This window comes from Schistocerca piceifrons, chromosome 3, assembly GCF_021461385.2.
Source record: "Schistocerca piceifrons isolate TAMUIC-IGC-003096 chromosome 3, iqSchPice1.1, whole genome shotgun sequence".
In the NCBI taxonomy this organism is placed as follows: Eukaryota; Metazoa; Arthropoda; class Insecta; order Orthoptera; family Acrididae; genus Schistocerca; species Schistocerca piceifrons.
Genome location: NC_060140.1, coordinates 705,259,541 through 705,264,886, shown reverse-complemented (window position 1 = coordinate 705,264,886; position 5,346 = coordinate 705,259,541). Strand labels below are relative to the sequence as shown.

Below are 5,346 nucleotides of genomic sequence, written 5' to 3'. Positions count from 1 at the left end.
AAACCCTTATCGTCAGTTTTGTACAGGCCTCGTCGCTACTGCAGTGGAGGCCCTGTTGCCAGTGTTGTTACGGTGCAGTACACCGCTAAGACAATTTCTCCCTGCCACTATTACATAGCTACGCTCCAGGGTCAGATAAAAGGGCAGGAGAACGAAGGTTCTACAACACCACGACAAAGTAGTGACAAAGTCACACAAATGAATTAAAAAGGTTTACTTCTCTTTGTGATTTTTTGAATAATGAAGTCTACAACACTGCATAACACAAAAAGGCCCCCAATGGTTAAGTGCAAATAATCGTATGTAAACTTTACAGTACGTAGCAAATGCAAATTACAACAACTGTCTGTTCACTTCTAAGAGTGCACTAAACGACGTTCCCTGTCTAAGCCCTCGACGATGACCTATAACCAAGTGGGCGAGAGCATCTCTTCTGTCTTCCGAGTAGGCTTCTGTCCGATGTCGTCCTTTCATTGGCGGATTGTACTCGGCCGGAAATTGGCCGAGGCGAAGTTGATATCTTCATCCTCAGCGCAGCCCGTGGCGCTGGTGGAACTCGCGAGAGTGGCGAGTCTCTATAGCACTGTGTAACACTTCCGTTTATCTTATCCCGACCTGATTTGATCGAATAGCAGCCCGATAATTATTATTAATGTGATCGTGTACCTAATGGGGCTGGCAATCTGAATTGACTGCTACGGAAGTTGTTACTTCCAGTTCGTCCTTCTCAATACTGTAATAATGAAATGTCTGGTAACAAGAAAAACACCAACACAGTTTCACTAATTACGAATCTATATTCGTCTCAAAAAACACAAAAAGGAGGAGATATCCACTGCCTTCGTCATACATATCTAATTACGGCTAATCTCAACACAGGCTTCTTCATTTTCCATTATCGTCACACGCTAATTCATCACTGTATCCAACACTGCAATCCAACACTGCAATCCAAGGAGATGCCGGCGCGGTAGACGCGAAACCAAAATATCGGCACTAGACCACTTCCGTGATTATACTTCTTCACTTTCCCGGTATTATTCTAGTACAAAGGGGTTAAACCACGGCGATGGCAACTCCCTTTGCCGTTAAAGCCGTGCATTACAACAACTGGCCTCCACACACCTCTACCCGCAACATGGCACTGGTTCAACTCCACACTCACTCTCGCAACACGACACTATCGATTGTTCGCCCTATCGACCTGTGCCGAGTGCAAATTTATAGTAAGGGCCTACGGACCCCTTACAACTGGCACCGGACCACATCTTTGCGCCTGAGGTGCTTTTGCCCTGACTGTGCCTTGTTCGGACGACACAATGGTCTCCTTTACGGGTGAACCACGCTTTCCTAAAATTCTCTCAATAAACCGAACTCGAACATTCGCCTTCCCTACTACAATCTTTACATGCTCTTTTGATTTCATATCGCTTTGCAACGTTACGCCCAGATATTTAAACGATGTGACTGTGTCAAGCAGCATACTGCTAATGCTGTATCCGAAATTTACGGGTTTGTTTTTCCTGATCATCCGCATCAGCTTACATTTTCTTCTTGCCAAATGCCATTCATCACAGCAACTAGAATTTTTGTCTAAGTCATCTCGTATCATCCTAAATCACTTATCTTCAACAACTTCATCAGCATCATCAGCAAACAACCACAGATTGCTGCTCAGCCTATTCCTCAGATCATTTATAAATAACAGCAATCCCATCATAGTTCCCTGACACTCCTGACGACAACCTTGTCTCTGGTGACCACTCTCCGTCGAGGACAACAAACTGGTTTCTATTACTTAAGAAGTCTTCGAGCCACTCACATATCTGGGAACATATTCCGTTATGTTCCTACCTCCGTTAACAGCCTGCAGTGGGGCACCGTGTCAAATGCTTTCCGGAAATCTAGGAATATTGAATCTGCCTGTTGTCCATCATTCATAGTTCGCAGTATATCATGTGAGAAAAGTTCAAGCTGAGTTTCATGCAAGCGATGCTTTCTAAAACCTTGCTGATTCGTGGACGTAAGCTTTGCGGTTTTAGAAAATTTATTATATTCTAACTCAGAACATGTTCTAGAATTCTGCAGCAAAATGATGTTACGGATGATGGTCTGTAATTTTACGGATCCATTCTGTTACCCTTCTTATATGCAGGAGACATCTGCGCTTTTTTCCACTCGCGTAGGACTTTGTACTGGGCGAGAGATTCGCGATAAATGCAAGTTAAGTAAGAGGCCAATGTCGTAAAGTACTCTTTGTAAAACCTAATTGAGATTCCATCCGCACGTGACGACTTACTTTTTTTCATATCTTTCAGCTGTTTCTCTTCACCAGGCATGCTTATTACTATGTCGTTCATACGGGACTCTGTGCGATGGTCAAACAATGGTACAGTTGTACGAGTCTCCTGCTTGATATTTTCTTAAATTCGATTGAAATGGTTGAAATGGCTCTAAGCACTATGGGACTTAACATCTGAGATCATCAGTCCCCTAGAACTTAGAACTACTTAAACCTAACCAACCTAAGGTCGTCACACACATCCATTCCCGAGGCAGGATTCGAACATGTGACTGTAGCGGTCGCGCGGTTCCCGACTGTAGCGCCTACAACCGCTCGGCCACATCGGCCGACGTCTTAAATTCGGAATATAAACCTTCGACTTTTGTTTTACTATCTTCAGCTACCACACCAGCGAAGTCGATGAATGACTGGATGGCTCCATAGACCCGCTTAGCGATTTTACATAGGACCATAATTTTCTCGGGTGCTCGGCTAGATCTTTTGCTAAGGTATGACGCTGGTAGTTGTTGTGTGCTTCAACGCGGAGATCTTTTCGGAGACGCACAGATCTCTACTGATCTTTGCCTTCATCTGCGCGTTCTCTTTTGAGCCGAGAGTGCAACAGCCTTTGTTTCCTCAGCGTTTTCGGAATTTCGTTGCAAAAGCGTGGGAGGTCTTTTCCGTCCTCAATCCATTCACTAGGCGCATGGTAGTCCAGAGAACGATTTACAACGTGTTGAAACTTTGCCTATAATACTTCTATGCCCATCACGCTGGGACTAAAGACTGCAACTCACTGCAGCGCGGAGTGGCCGTGCGTTCTGAGGCGCATTGTCACGGATTACGCGGCCTCTTCCGCTGGAGGTTCGAGTCCTCCCTCGGGCTTGGGTCTGTGCGTTGTTCTAAGCGTAAGTCAGTTTAAGCAGTGATGACCTCAGCAGTTTGGTCCCTTAGGAATTCACACACATTTAAACATTCTGAACATTTAAAGTTATTGTTTAAGTGAGATACTAACAACTGCCTGTCTGCTCTTTCTAGGAGAAACTCTGTCCTAGCCTTCTTGACTGATTATTAGCTTTCGTAACTATAGTCGCTACGACTACATCATTATCTCTAATACCCGTCTCTATACTGACGTCATAGATAAGGTCCGGCCTGTTTGTAGATACAAGACTACGAGATCTAAGATACTTCCACTGCGTGTGGGCGGCCGAACTAGCTGCTCAAGACAGTTTTCAAAAAACGTGTTCAAAAGTACCTCGCGCAACGGTCTGTGTGCACCCTCCCGCAGTCAATCCATAGACGATCCAATGTATACTCGGAAGGCTAAAGTCGCCTCCAAGTAATACTCCATGATCTGGCCATCTACGGGCTACCGACTGTAGGATATTTTTGAATGACTCTATAACTGTTACAGCTGAGTCAGGTGGCCGGTAAAAATGTGCAGGCGTCTTGTCACGGTCTGCGCGGCTCCCCCCCGTCGGAGGTTCGAGTCCTCCCTCGGGCATGGGTGTGTGTGTGTGTGTGTGTGTGTGTGTTGTCCTTAGCGTAAGTTAGTTTAAGTTAGATTAAGTAGTGCGTAAGCTTAGGGACCGATGACTTCAGCAGTTTGGTCCCTTAAGACCTTACCACAAATTTCCAAATTTTCCAAAAACGCCCAACAATCAATTTGGTTTCGCCTAGACCTGTCACACAAGACCAGGTAACTTCGCTGTCACACTCAATTTGAACGTCAATATTTTTTGTCACCTACAGTGAACACTCCCCATCCTACAGCGTTTAATGTGTCCTTCCAGTAAACATTCCATGAGTCGTTAAATGTATGAGAGCTTTCAACTTCAGGCCTTAGCCAGCAATCAGTTTCAAGAATAATTTGAGCATGAGAACTTTCCTGGAGAGCAGTAAATTCGGGAACGTTGTCACGAATACACTGATAAAATTTTTGAGTGTCTTTACTCTGAACACGCCGGCCGAAGTGGTCGTGCGGTTAAAGGCGCTGCAGTCTGGAACCGCAAGACCGCTACGGTCGCAGGTTCGAATCCTGCCTCGGGCATGGATGTTTGTGATGTCCTTAGTTAGGTTTAACTAGTTCTATGTTCTTGGGGACTAATGACCTCAGCAGTTGAGTCCCATAGTGCTTAGAGCCATTTACTCTGAACGCGGACCGATGTCCATAGCTGAGAATCGACTGGCGAGTGTTTACCGGAGTACCTCAAAGTACCGCAAAGCCAAAAAAAAAAGGAACAAGCACTCTGCTACCTTAGTAGTTGCTTCCTTTTTGCACCGGACACCTAATGTATCGAGCGGTTTTATCAGGGAGGGAGGAGGGAGGCACTTTCTCGTGGTGGCATTTGCAACAAGACATTGCTCGTTCGCATAAATATAGTGTCTCTGTGAACTTTCAGAATGACGATGAGGTACTCCCGTGGCTAACAAGGTCCCTAGAGGTGTTCCCGACAGGGCATTTGTAGACGTCAACTCAGACCCGATGCTAGTATCCATGATATCAAGTGTATGCATCCACAGCAGCGAAGGTGCAATGAAGTACTGACAGACACGCTCATACTGTCAAGTTCTTTGGAAATTTGACTTGTGAATACTGAAATAACATCACACACCCCCTCAGCACGTGAAGTTTCATGCCGTTTCCTCCTCCTCAACTGGCTGTTTCACTTTTCTTGTAAATCATTCTAGTCTACTTGCCAGCGGCGTTGCCACAGTGGTAACACCGGCTCCCGTCAGATCACCGAAGACAAGCGCTGTCGGGCTTGGCTAGCACTAAGATGGGTCGCCGTCCGGGACTACCGAGTGCTATTGGCAAGTGGGGTGCACTCAGCCCTTGTGAGGCAAACTGAGGAGCTACTTGATTGAGAAGTAGTGGCACCGGTCACAAAAACTGATAAAAACGCCCCTCCGCATCCGGTGACGCCTACAAGAGCAGGATGACACGGCGGCCGGTCGGTACCGTTCAGCCTTAAATGTCTTTCCGGACGGTGTTTGTTTTTTAAGTGTATAGTACTTTGAACATCGCAGAAATTAATCCAACTCTTCAAGAGTCTCTT

The 5,346-nt window shown here is 45.8% G+C and overlaps 1 pseudogene; it reads left to right on the top strand.

The window, feature by feature from the left end:
- The first annotated feature begins 4,985 nt into the window (after positions 1 to 4,985).
- Positions 4,986 to 5,104, top strand: LOC124791189 (annotated as a pseudogene).
- The last annotated feature ends 242 nt before the right edge of the window (positions 5,105 to 5,346 follow it).